Raw genomic sequence first — 13876 nt, forward strand, 5'->3', positions numbered from 1 at the left:
GAAAGCAATTCTCTTTCTCTCCAACACTTGGAGGCACAGCTGAACAAAAGCAGTTACAAAAATAAGTCACTGTAGTGGGCACTTTCAGTTTGCAGTTTGTATATTACTAGGTATAACTTCTCCTCCAGTAAATTTCAAATAACTTTAGGGTCACCTAGAGCACTACCAAGAAGAAGACAGACTTTTTAGGATGAAGGTCCCAAGAAAAGAAATTCTTTTGACTTCTAGAGGACACCAGAGGTCTCTTGTGATTCCCAAGCTGCAGATTCCCTAGAACTGAAGTGACAGGAAGAGGGAAAAAACCTCTTTAATATAGGCAGATCCAAAGTTATACATGTAGGAAGATTTAATCTAAATGCGCCTTACAGGACAGACAACCAGCTTCTGAGAAAACCCTGGCTCAGAAGGAAACGCAAGGATCACTGCCTGTAACTAACAGAACAGCAGTTCCCACCATGTAGTCGTGGGAAAGGAAAGTTTGTACCGTTGGGTGAATAGACAGGGGAATACTGAGCACGAGGTTATTATCTCCACACGTGACATTAACAAGAGCCTTTCTGGAATCCACAGTGCAGCACTCGGTGGCCAACAAGGACAGTGGTGGGGGCTCAGAGAAGACCAGCCCAGACATTTCTCCTGGGGAGCATCTGCATTCCAGGGAGAGACCAAAGGAGTCAGGTCTATTTATCTCAGAGACAACATTAAGTAGCTATTTAATTACTGCCCTTAAACACTTGAGCAGACAGAGATGATCTGAAACTAGATAGCTATTTAATCTGACAGACAAGACAAGATCCAGTAGCTGGAAGATGAAGTCAGAAAAGTTCAAAGTAGAAAAGAGATGTAACCGTTTAACAAAGAGATTAACAACTGGAGCCAATTATCCAGGAATGTAGTCAACTCCAATCATTGGAAGTCACTCAATCAAAACTGTTTAAAGAGGCTGGTGGGCCAGACCTTGGAATCACTGGGGAATAACCCTTATAGTGCTTTATATTATGGAAGAGGTTAGACTACAGGATCATATGAGTCTAATAAATCCACCACCAGCATTGTTATCTTGAGCAAAAAAGGAGAATGATGGAATAAAGCACTAACAAAGCCATGGCCTGTATGGGGCACAAAACACAGGCTGAATGAGAACACCACAAAACAGACCAGGAGCTGGCAAGACCATCAGTAGTTTTGTCACCAACTTCAGCAGGATAAAGAAAAGGCCCGTGAAGGATCCGTTCCCAGCCACAAGGCCCCGATCCAGGCGGACGGCGAGGCTCTCACACGGGGGGCATCACCCGGCCAGAGCTCACGGTGCGATGCTACTTGACCGCGACATCCCAGCTCGGACCATCCTCCCCCTCCCGGCCCGGCGCCCCCACAGCCCCCTGGGGAGCCCTGGGCCACGCAGACCCCCGCCCGGGGGCACATCGGCACCCCCGCACCGCTCCATCCACCCGACCTCGCCCCGGGGAGGGCCCCGGGGACGCCCCCTCGCCCGGGCGGCCGAAGGCGGGGGATTGGGGTTGCCTCTGGGGCACCTTCCGCGCTGCGACACCACGGGCACGTTGCCGTGGCGACCGCGCCGCGCATCCCTCCGGCCCGTCCCGGCGGTGGTGGGGGGCACCTGATCATTTTTCCTTCCTTTTTATTTTTTTTTTCCTTAAGTTTTCCGCGCTCCCAGACCACGCGGGAGTCAAAGCCGCTTCCAAGCGCCAGTATAAACGAGCAGAGGCAAAAAGAGACGCCCTCGGCGTTGGCCCGGCCCGGCCGTCCCTCACCCGCTGGGGAGCGGGGCATGACTCGGCCCTCGGGCTGCGCTGCCCGGGCACAGCTCGGTCCGCCCGGCACCCCGCGGCGGGCAGGGCGGGGCAGTCCCCCCGCCTCGCCCTGGGCACCTGCCCACGCACCCACCCCGATCCTCTCCGGCGCCGAGTACACTCGCTGTGCGCGTGTGTGTGTAAGTGCTCACGATCCCTCCACCCCTTACCTCCGCGGCGGCGTCTGGGGAGCCGCGGGCGCACCGCCGCCGCGGACAGGGATGACCTTGCGGAGAAATCCATCATCCGGGCAGGAAAACAAGCCCTTCCTCGGGGTGTGCGGCGGCGGCGGCAGGAGGGCGGGAGCGAGGAGGGCTGCACTTGAGCGGCCCTTCCCGCCGCGGGGGCAGGAGAGAGGCGGTTCGTGCCCACTACGACAAGAGGCTCGGGCAGCCCGGCCCCGGCCAGGCTCCGCCGCCGCCCGGGGAGCTGCGGCTCCTGGCCGGCTCGGGGAGGCGGGGAGCGCCGGGGCTGCGGCGCCGGGCTCCCCTCGCGGCTGCAGGGAGAGCGGAGCAGCTCCCGCGGGCAGCCCCCGGTCCCCGGGGAGGGGACCGCAGCACACCCCGGCCGCGCTCAGAGCCCCCACCCCGCCCCGAGCCCTCCCAAACGCGGAGGGCGCGGACACGTACCTGCTTCCAGGGAGACATTTCCCACTGACGCCAGCCCCACCCCAGGCCTCGCCTGGCTTTTATAACCCGGGAGCTGCCGGCTCCTGTCCTGCAGCAGGGGCTGGGCAGGGGGACTTCGGCAGCCCCCCAGGAGGGCTCGGCAATCCCGCCGGAGCCCCGGGCTCGCTCGGCGTTGCCTCCTCCACCAACCGCTTCTCTCCAGCTCCTCAACCAAAACTACGAGCTTGAGCTGCTTCACGGCAGAGGAGCTAGAACCTCACATCCCAATTCCACCAATTCCGTCCACCTGTGTTGGTCTTGCATGTGTCCGCGGAGGAAGCGTGCTCACAGCCAGCCAGCGAGGCACCTCCCGAGCCCTCTGCCTGCCGGGTGGTACAGGTTTGCGTGGGGAATTGCAGTGTATGCAAATAACGCATCAGCCCTTGTCACGCTTTCAGTTCGGATTGTTGGTTTTGATAGGCAAATTTGGCTTCCTGTATGAAGCAATGCCCTGTTTGCCTGCAGAAAAAAAAAAGAAAAAAGTAGATCCAAGCAGCAAAAGATATTTTGGCTTGGAACTCTTTAATTATCTGGAAATCTTTGATCTAATTTCGGTTTATTCCCACCACAGTGGAATTTTATCTCTCCCTGCTGCAATCACAGGAAATGGTTCTGCAGTGCCCGGAGAGTCAAGTCAAGTACAGGTTTTCAACTGGGAAGATTTTAACACTTCTGCCATCATTTAGGGATAATTAGGAGCAGGATTTCAAAGAGCTACAGGACAAGCTGTGATAATTCTGTTGCAATATGGAAGAGATTGAGGGGGAAAAAAGAACAGTTGACTAGGGGACCTAATAACTTTTATCTCTAATCGTTGTAGATATCAATGGATCATATTCCCTTGATCCATATGCATGGACCCATGCTTTATTCACTTCTTTGCCAAACACCCTCTAGATCAGTTATTGATCCTAAATCTCTTCAACTCATGGGTTAAGTGATTATGAAAAACATCTTACATTTCCTACCATAGCATATGTAATTTCTTGCCTAACAGTGGCCACTAAGATCAGCATGTATTTATGTAATAGACATTCCTGAATGTGGCTTTTTGGCAGTTATCTAACCATGGAAAATTTAAGTGACATTTTCAATATTCATGGACAATAACCATTTTTTTTACATGTGACAAACCCAAATCAGCAGTACTCTTAAGAGCCTGAACATCCCAAGCATGAGCGAACCTCACTGGAAGGAGAGGAGTGGAGAGAGCATCAAACTTTATCAGGAAAAGATTTACAGCACTAGCGCATCCAAGGCTTCCTATAGCTTTTTAGTTTGTTCTCTTCACTGTCTTGCTGCTTTTTTTTGGTTGTTCTGGAGGGCTAAATAGAGCCTGGTCTTTACACTGCTCATGTCTGAATCTGGAAGACAAGGTCAGGTTGGCAGTCAGCATTCAACTCCTTTTCATTATTCTGCTAAATGACCTATTTTTAAAGAAACATTGCCAAACTTCCTAGAATTAATCCTGCTACCATTGACATTATTACAGTGGAACTTCCCGTTTTTTGATAAAGAAGGAGAAAGGCTAAATGATGCAATTTCCTTTTGTCAGCAATTGTACTTTTATGAAGAGGTAGCCATCAGCACTTACAGACCTTGCTGCTGCAAGGACTTTGTGGGACCTCAGGGGCTGCTCAGCAAGGGATAGCTACAGTTACTGTTGTTTTCATAAGCTTTCCTAAAGATGACATTCCTTATCTGGATTCTTAAGAGAGACCCCTTCTCTTAATAATACACCCTTTGCCTGAGATATAAAATAACAGTCTTGGCATTCAGCTAATTAATTCTACAAGCTAGCCAAGCTTCTGGTGTCCTTTAACGTAACTTTAACACCCTACAGCCATCTTTTCCTTTCTTCATCTTTCCGACAATGTCCAAGTCACTGAAAAATACTAAAGCTATTCCTTTCAACAGCAACCTTCCCTGTCCAGGATGAAATAACTTGCCAGAGAAAGGTGAGATTCAGGCTTCTTTCCAGGCAGACCTTATTTGTCTCTGAAACCATTTGCTAATTTCAGCTGCTTTAGTATTTACAGCTAATGCTTTCCTCTTCTGTGGAAACCAACTTTGAAATTAATTGAAGTGGAAACATGGTAGGATTTTCAAGTGCTTGTAAGAGAGGTGGTTGACAATCCAGTCTTGAAAGTCGCAGCAATAAGAGCCATATACATTCAGCTGGAAAGACGAGGAAGCTTTTCTATGGGCTATTTTAGGGTTATTATAGCCATGATGATGATGATGATTTTAGGGTTTTGAAGCACCTTCAGAGCATGTGGAGGACTCAGCCCCAGAACTTGTGGGAAAGGAACAACTGTCATTGAGACAAAAAAGATAGGAATTGGGAGCATTTTGCTCCAAGCCCCTCCATGCCCATGCACCTCAAAAGTAGTGCCCAAATGTTTTCCTGCTCTGTTCAGGTAAAACTTTCTTCTGCTGTATAGCATTACTGAAAATCCCCATGCTACTCTCAGCAGTCATATCTGAGCACTGGGTCTACTTGTTGTCATCTAATGGACAAGGAAATCCAAGAGGAAAGAAGGCAATAATATGACTGGAATACAGCGCAACTAATAATTTTTTCCCATGCCCAATAGGGCATGGATGCTTTAGTTTCCAAATGCAGAGATCACATCTCAACACATCAATGTGTCACCATATCAATGCAAACCAGAAATTTAGATTATTCTGATTTATCTGAATTTTTAACTCAATCACTTGTGAGTCATGGCCAATGTACTATTTTTCCTTCCTTTTTTCTGCTTCCATCTCCAACTATATGCATTTATTTTATGTCAACTTTTTGTAGGTCTTAACACAGAAAGCATTCATATAGAGGGCAGCACATAGATGGTTGCTTAGCTTTAAGCACCCAATTTAGCACTTTAAATAAAGTCAACAGAACATGCTTAAAGTTAAGTGTATGTGTAGGTCTCAATAATATTAAGAATAATAAAGAATACAGCCTTTTTAACTTGCTAGTATTGACTGAGATAAAAACATAAATTTAACTGCAGAGGGTTTTGTTTTTCAATATGTGTTAGACCAGAGCTCAGGGCAACAGGAGCCTGGATTTTTTAGGAGCTGCCAGAGTACAATCAACCATCAGAATGACAACCACACTTCTGCCGTGTCTTTGAAGACTCTTGTAGAGTATTTTAAAATTCCATCTTCAAACTATATCACTATTTGGCTAAAAGAAAGTAAATTCTTTACCATAGCTGAAAAAAATAGTGGTAGTGGCATAACATAGTGAGATGTGCAGTTGGCCTAAACTAGTGTAGTTTAGTTTACTTCAGCAGTGATAGGCAAATTTATGTTGGTGTGGATTAGTCCTGTTGCTATTGCCCTGCTCCTGCCATATATCTCAATATATTTTGATATTTTGAGTTTTACTGACAGTAATACTGAATTTAAATAGTGTAGAAATCTTTTTTTTTTTTTTTAATACAGCATCTTTCATGTCTTCTTTAGGAAAAGCAGTTAAGAATACTTCAAAAAGTAAATTAAGAATAACTTTTCCCAGTTCAAGGTTGAGTTGAAAAGGGCAACGAAGAGCAAATTTGTGAATACAGTCATTTAACATTTATACTTTTGTGAAGACACTTCCCATTAATGTGAAAAACAAGTGAGTGACTGGATGAATATGTTTCTTTGGGACTGGGAGCTGAGCCAAAAAAGGTGCAAGTCCTCTGGTATGATAGTTGCAGTTGACAGCTGTATCATTAGAGACAAATGTATCGAGGAAGAAAACCATACCATACACAGGGTGACTTGATGCGTGTGTTTTGTGATCATGCACTTTATGTATAACCAGCAGAGCAGAGTAAATATTCGTTCCACGTGTTGCACAGCATCCCTCTCTCTTAACCTCTCACACACCTAATGGGCTGTACTGGGCATCTCACAAATGGATGTGCTGTTTAGCCACAGTAATAACCCTCCTGGATCATTAGACTGAGGCTGATAACACAGTTTATGGCTAGAAATTATAGGTTCTGTTGGTCATAGTTCCCTTAAGAATGTTTCCCTTAAACATTATTGTCTTTATAAAGCTACTAATAAAAGGGATATGAAGAAAACTTCATGGATCAAATAGTATGCCATTGTGAGGGCATACTATTTGGAGTGTTTTGCTGTTTCACAGTGGTTCTAAAACCCTAAGAATCCATAAGCTAGCTGCTGAACCTCAGGCATCTGTGTCAAATTTCAGCTAAAAATATGTAAGAAAGTGAATTTTTACAGCATTGTGAAAATGTCTTTGACCCTCACCATGCACCTCTCGAGAGCTTTTGCTTCTGACTGCTGTAAAGGTCCTCACGGGGACCTTAAACCACCCCAATACATACAGAAGGGACAGCACAGAAGGGCATAGGCAATCCTGGAGGTTCTTGGAATGCATCAACTTCTTCACCCAAGTGATAGAGAAGCCAAAGAGAAGAGGTGTTTGGTGGACTTCATATTCACCAACAAGGAGAGGCTCACTGAGGATCTGAAAGTCAAAGGCAGCAGTGACAATCAGATGGTGGAGCTTGGGATCCTGAAGGGAGGCAGGAGGGTAAAAAGGTAAAAAGCACCCTTACAACCCTGGATGTCAGGAGAGCAGACTTTGGCCTTGCCAAGGGTCTGGTTGCTGGAGTCCCATAGAATAAAGCCCTAGAGGGAAGAGGGGCCCAAGAAAGCTGGTTAATATTGAAGCATCACCACCTGCAAGCTCAGGAGCAGTCTATCCCAGTGAGGAGGAAGTCATGCAAAATTTCTGCATGAATGATCAAGGAGCTCCTGGACAATCTCAGAGAAAAAAAGAAAGCATACAGAGAGATAAAGCAAGGACAGGTAACCTGAGACGAATATGGATACATCACCAGAGAATCCAGGGGTGAAGTTAAGAAAGATAAAGCCCAACTGGAGTTTAATCTGTCTAGGAATGTCAAAGACAACAAGAAGGGCTTCTATGGACACATAGGTAACGAAAGACTAGTGAAAATGTGGACCCATTGGTGAATGAGATGGGGGACCTCTTTGCACGGGACACGGAAAAGGTGGTAAGAATACTTTCACCTCAGTCTTTATTAGCAAGACTGGCCTTCAGAAATCCCAGGTCCCTGAGAACAGGGGATCTCTGTAGCAAGGAAGACCTAGTATTGTGGACAAGGATCAAATTAGACAATACTTAAGCAGAGTGGATATACACAAGTCCACAAACCCCAGTGGGATGCACTCACAACTTGTAGACTTGGCTGATGTCATTGCAAGGTTACCCTCAATTATCCTCAAATGATTATGGCAGCAAGGACATGATTGGTGGCACAGAGTCTAGTTGAAGGCCTGTAACCAGTGGTGTTCCCCAAGAGTTAATAGTGGGTCCAGTCTTTCTTTAAGTTGTTCATCAGTATATTGGATGAAGAGACAGAGTCCCTCCTCAGCAATGTTGCTGATGACACAAAGCTGGGAGGAGTTGCTGATACCTCAAGAGGGCTGTGCAGCCCTTCAGAAGGACCTTGGCAGCTTGGAGAGATGGGCAGAGAAGAACTGAAAGGCAACTTTGCTGTGATGGTGACCAAGTACTGACACTTGCCCAGAGAGGCTGTGGAGTCTTCATCCTTGGAGGTATTCCAAAGCCATTTGGATATGGTCCCAGGCAACTTGATCTAGGTGGCCCTGCTTGAACAGGGGAGTTGGACCAGATGACCTGCAGAGATCCCTTCTAGCCTCTAGTAGTCTGTGATTCTGTGATTCCTTTGTTATGATCGGAACCTTTGGTCAATGTGCTGTGACATTATGTTTTCACCCTTAGACTCTATGAAGTACAATTGGGTATGATTAATTTCTCATTCTGCTATTCCCATTTAATACATATTCTGTGTATTCATTACTGTGTTTCTACATGTGAAACAGGCCACACAGAAAAATAACCTCCCTTCTCAACAAATTAAAATAGGCGATTTGATGAGTCAGTAATTTATACTGTTTACCTCCTTTTATGTCAACAATACCGAGACCTGGAACAACCCATAATCATAATGATTATAGACATAATGAGCTGATTTATTACGTAGTCACCACATGGTATTCTGGTGCATATTCAGCTCTAATGATGTCAAACAATACGACTGGAAAATCTATCTGCTCAGACAACCGCTGCCTAGTGTGAACAATAAATTAAGCTAATGCAGTGTCAGATACATGGGGTCTCTGAATTCAGAGCTCCATCTCTACTTGCATTATGTATATATCAAAAGCCTTTGACATTTTTAGAGTTTCAGGAAAAAAGAAAATCAATCAGGGATTCTTTTCAGGAGTGGTTATGGGTGCTGAAGGTAAATGAAAGACTCTTCCAATGCAGTTCTGTGACATGGGACCACTTACAGTTGTACATTTTCACTGAGTTTAAGAAACTGTTCTGGTTGTAAGTCTAGTTCTGCCTACTTCCTTGGCTGTACGAAGTGTTATTCCAGAGAGGAACATCCTTTGACAGGGCTACTGCAGCTACTTTCATACCTGTGCATTTTGTTGCACAAGACAGAAACTTCTCATGGTACCAAAAGAACCATTCTCTGGACCACTACCAAACTTGTTTATGGCTTACAGCTGCCTTCCCTACAACATGGATCTTTATGCTGATTCATACAGCAGGTGAGACGAAAAGCAAATGTAATAGATGCTGCAAGGTGAGTAGATAAATGATGGATAGGCATAAGCATGAAGAATAAGTACCATGAACAGTAGAGAGTAGAGATAAAAAGAACTGAAGATGAGCAGAGGCTTTTGCTTAAATATAAAGAATGTAAAAAACCCCCAAGAATAACTATATATATCATAGGTCAGTGTAGAACTATATGCCCCAAAAGAAAAAAAAGTCTGGATTGAAATCACTTGTTAATATGATCTCTAAACGTGTAAGTGCTGCGTTGGAACAGAAAGCCTTACAGTAATTCCATGCAGCTGATAAAATAAAACATCAGGTGTTTCTGTTTCCTGCATATATTCGCTAATTTTCATCAGAATCCTGCTGACATATGGTCTGAACTATCTGTGGTGCAACTGTTGCTTTGTGAAACAACATTCCTGGTTATCGTCTTTGAGTTTGCCTGTGTGTACATTATTCCTGAATTCTGTATAAAAGTATCTGATTTACTTCCTCTTGGCCATTCTTTGTGTTGTTGTATCTGTCATCAGAATGTATCTATCAGTCGTCTATCTATTATGTTGTTTTATCTAAAATAAGGAAGTCAAATCTTTACAGATTTTTGCTTTTTCATTCATCTATTACATCACCTGCCCAGCCAAGGTTCTAATAACATTACTAGTATCAGAAACAGGTAAAAGCTGTTCTTTTATCTGAATACAAAGAAATTATATCTTTGCCTGAAAAGGTTTAGCTGTAGCTCAGTTGTGTTCAGGGTAGCTGTTTCTAGAAGCTGAGCTTGGTCTTTTTAAAAAGTCTGTTTTGTCTTTTTTTGCTCCTTTTCTTACCACAGAAGTAATTATCTCCACTTGATCAAACCACTACAGTTTCTCAATTTAAAGCAGGTCAGGCCCTGTCCTCTGTTTGTCAGGGTTACTTTCTGTTTGAGCTTTCATGCAATGCTGTAAACAGCTCAGTCCATTCACACTGGACACCTTCATCTTCAGACTCAGCCAGCCCCATTCAGAGGGCTGCCCAAATGGACACAACTGCACCTTCCCTCTGGGGTCTTCCAGGAGAGGCTTCACCACAGAGCTCACACTGGCTTAGTTTCATGCAAATGGACAAGGTTTACCTGAGAGTTTCTCCCTTCGTCTTTGTCCTTGTACCTCTTTCTGCTAGGCTGATTTTCTGCTCTTTCTTGGTTATTCTCCTTTTATACTCCTTCCTAGCTACAGGGATCATTCAAACACTGTCATTAGCATGAAGTACGTGAATCATTCAAGCCAGGACTGAACCGATCCACTGGGATGTATAGGGGGTCCATTCTATATGATGTCACTATTTTTCTGACCTATGAACCTAAGGAAAGCATTTTGGCATAGGCTTTCTGGAGCTCAGACCATCACTGTTTCCCATTCAAGTTCTAGGAAAACACATGTCCATTCTGGCTGTAGGTGGATTGCATTAGGGGCAGCAGCATGGTTATCACAAGATGCTTAGTCTGATTGTTATTTAAAGGTGTTTTTCCTCTGGAGTTTGGGACATCCCTCCAAAATATGAATTAGTCAAGGTTCAGTGATTTATGGGGAGATTTGGAAGATTCCTGTTTCACAGCCATGGAGTAAGAAGATATTTTTATGTCATTGCTGAGGAAATATGTTGTCAAAAAATTGTCTTTTAGCTCAACACAACTGACACTGAAGTCTCTAGGTGATTACTGATTTCGTGGACAAGGCAAAAATCACAGAATAAGTCACAGATGGCAGATGAATAAATGTTTTACTATCCCTTTAAAGTCAACATCCCCTTTGTATAATTTCAGAAGAACTTGACCTTGTCTTTGAGCTAAAAAATCTTCCGACTCCTGTTAACCAGGGAAAAGGGCAGGGATAAATAGCTGAAATTAATTCTAATAATTTTATATTAGCTTGCATACTGATAAGATATTTGAATGGTTTTCAGCATGGAAAAAGAAAGTAATTTTTCTGTCTATATCTAACAGGAATTTAATGTCACATTGCTTTATGACAGAGACTTTGATTAATTAGCAGCATTCCGAACTCAGAAACTGATGGTCTGTGAGTTTAGCTTGGCTCAAGAAGGTGATTATTTTAAAAACCACTAAGACTTGTTATTTCTTGTTAGAATCATATAATCTATTAGGTTGGTAAAGACATTTAAGATCATTGAGTCCAACCATTAACCCATCACTGCCAAGCCCACCACTAAACCATATCCCTAAGTGCCACATCTACACGTCTTTCAAATACCTCCAGGGACAGTGGCTCCACCACTGCCCTGGGCAGCCTGAATGAATGAACGTGCAATTGAGGCAATTTGCAAAGCTAAACTGCAATCCAGCAGTGAGCCTTCCTGTACTTCCTGGTACTGGGACTACCCATTTACTAGGTGAAAAGTTAGCTGTGATGTTTGGTGTGTGCTGTGGAATTTTTCCATCCTGTGAAAGTTCAGTTTAAATACTGTTGTGCCAAGATTGGAACAACAGAAAAAGAGAAAGCAAGGCACTTCTCTCCAATATTTTAGACATGTCAACACATTCAAGACAACTCAAAGTGAGGTGCTCAGAGTAGCATCTCTCTTTTATCCAACATCAGGGCTAAATTGCAGAACTTCTCAGTTCCACAGGCCAACCTTAAGTAACCTCTCCTCTTGCAGTTCTGTCCCAACATGTCATTTGCCTGACCATGTCCAGTCACTTCCTCTGTCCTTTCCCTCTAGAATTATTAGAATGAGGCACCTTCTACTAGTGAAGATGTTCTAACCTTTTGAAGACAGTATCAAAGCTTTCCTCAACAGATGTTAATCCTCTTACCTGGCCATGAATACAAATGCACTTTACAGTGTAGTTTACCAGATGAAGTAAGAATTGTAACATCTCTCTTCTTCAAATAGCAGAGGTAAGACTAATTTTTGTGAAAGTTCAGTTAAGCATTTCAGGCATATTTCAAGTAGCAACAGCACAAGAAAAAAAAAGCATTGCCTTTATGAAATAAAGTCAGGCACTATAGCTGAGCAGACAACTTCACTTTATTGCCCATGGTGTAGAGGTAAGGAAAAAAACGTTAATTCTTATGTTATACCTGACAAAAAAAAAAAAAACAAACCAAACCAAAAACCACAAATAACAACAACAACAACAACAAAAAAAAACAAACAAAAAAACCCCACCAAAAAACCACCAAAAAACCCAACCAAAACCAACCAAACAAAAAAAAAAACACAGAAAAGAGAAAAGAGAAAAGGAAATTTCAGGAAAGGAAAGGAAAATTCAGGAAAGGAAATTTCAGGAAAGGTAATTTCAGGAAAGGAAAGGAAATTTCAGGAAAGGAAAGGAAAGGGAAGGTTTGGGAAGGTTTGGGAAGGTTTGGGAAGGAAAGGTTTGGGAAGGGAAGGGAAGAAAAAAGAAAAGAAAATAGAAAAGAGAAGAGAAGAGAAGAGAAGAGAAGAGAAGAGAAGAGAAGAGAAGAGAAGAGAAGAGAAGAGAAGAGAAGAGAAGAGAAGAAAAGAAAAGAAAAGAAAAGAAAAGAAAAGAAAAGAAAAGAAAAGAAAAGAAAAGAAAAGAAAAGAAAAGAAAAGAAAAGAAAAGAAAAGAAAAGAAAAGAAAAGAAAAGAAAAGAAAAGAAAAGAAAAGAAAAAAAAACCCCACTATGTGTAAGTTGTGTTATATTGGTCTCAGGAAGCATTGTACTGATAGTGATGAAAACTCCTCAAATTCCAGAAAGATGTGATATTTTAGAAAATACACTATCTAGAATATGCAAGCATGGGTCTGTCTTTCATTTATTCCCTTCCTATTGTTATTTGCCATTCTTAGTTGAAGACATGCTACTCTGTGTAGCTAAACGGTGTTAAGTTCAATGCCATGTGTGTAGCCAAAGGCACTTGCTGGCACCGTCAACAACACTGAACCACCACCACATTAAGAGCAGAACCCCCCCATCCAAAACTGTAAGGTAGAAACAAATTACCTGGATGAGTATCTGAGAGGCTGAATATTTTAGAAAAACTTTCTTAAAGATACACTTGTGGGCCTCACTACAGTCTAGAGATTAGTTACCAGAATATTCCCAATTGGCACAGAAATGTGAGTGTTTTGGAGCTGGAGGACTCCAAATGTCTCATTGTGCTTTTGGCTATGAATCTGTTGTAGGCTAACAAATGACTAAGGCTAGCTCAAGTGCTATATGAGAAAGATATAAATGGTGCAGCGGTTAGGGCACTGGATTCTGACATTATTTTCTATCCATTTGAGCATGATCATAGATCTCCTTCACGATGTTAGTCGAACCCTTAGGGTGTTGGTTTTCTACTTTACAGGATAGTTGCTCAAGAATAACAGAATTGGGAGCTATTTGGAGCAAAGGAGATAGCTCTCTGTAAAACAGGGCTGCCAGGTTTTCAGAGATGTTTTTCTTCTTTGCCAAGCTTGCAGTGGAGTAGGACATGCTTGAGTACTGTGATCACCGGAGCTGACAGAGAGGATTCAGTGTAGGTTTGCTTTTTCAGAGCTGTTGTTGTGGGAAACAGCAAGAGGCAGGAAAACCAGTGATGCTCATATCATCAGTCAACTTTTTACAAAATCTGCAGGTTTGATATTTGGGAATAGAAACTACCTGAAACCTGTATCATATACAAAATGGTATTTAATGGATAGGAGAATTTGGCAGGTTCTCTAGGGCTTCCCACAAGGCACGCATGGAAGAAGCAAGACAGCTCAGGCTGAGGATCTCGTGCATCTCTGT

General features: G+C 43.5%; 1 protein-coding gene across 2 annotated transcripts in view; it reads right to left on the reverse strand.

Annotated features, from left to right (window-relative positions):
* GPRIN3 (GPRIN family member 3) overlaps positions 1-2579 on the reverse strand; it is a 35517-nt gene extending 32938 nt beyond the window's left edge. Inside the window, exon 1 of one of the 2 annotated variants that reach the window (XM_064651909.1) lies at positions 2444-2579. The gene's annotated coding sequence lies outside the window, so the exon portion shown is untranslated. Of the gene's footprint in view, positions 1-1984; positions 2095-2443 lie in introns of those variants that run through there. The other variant, XM_064651908.1, reaches the window with a different exon arrangement.
* Positions 2580-13876: the final 11297 nt, after the last annotated feature.

This window comes from Pseudopipra pipra, chromosome 4 (genome assembly GCF_036250125.1).
Source record: "Pseudopipra pipra isolate bDixPip1 chromosome 4, bDixPip1.hap1, whole genome shotgun sequence".
NCBI lineage: Eukaryota > Metazoa > Chordata > Aves > Passeriformes > Pipridae > Pseudopipra > Pseudopipra pipra.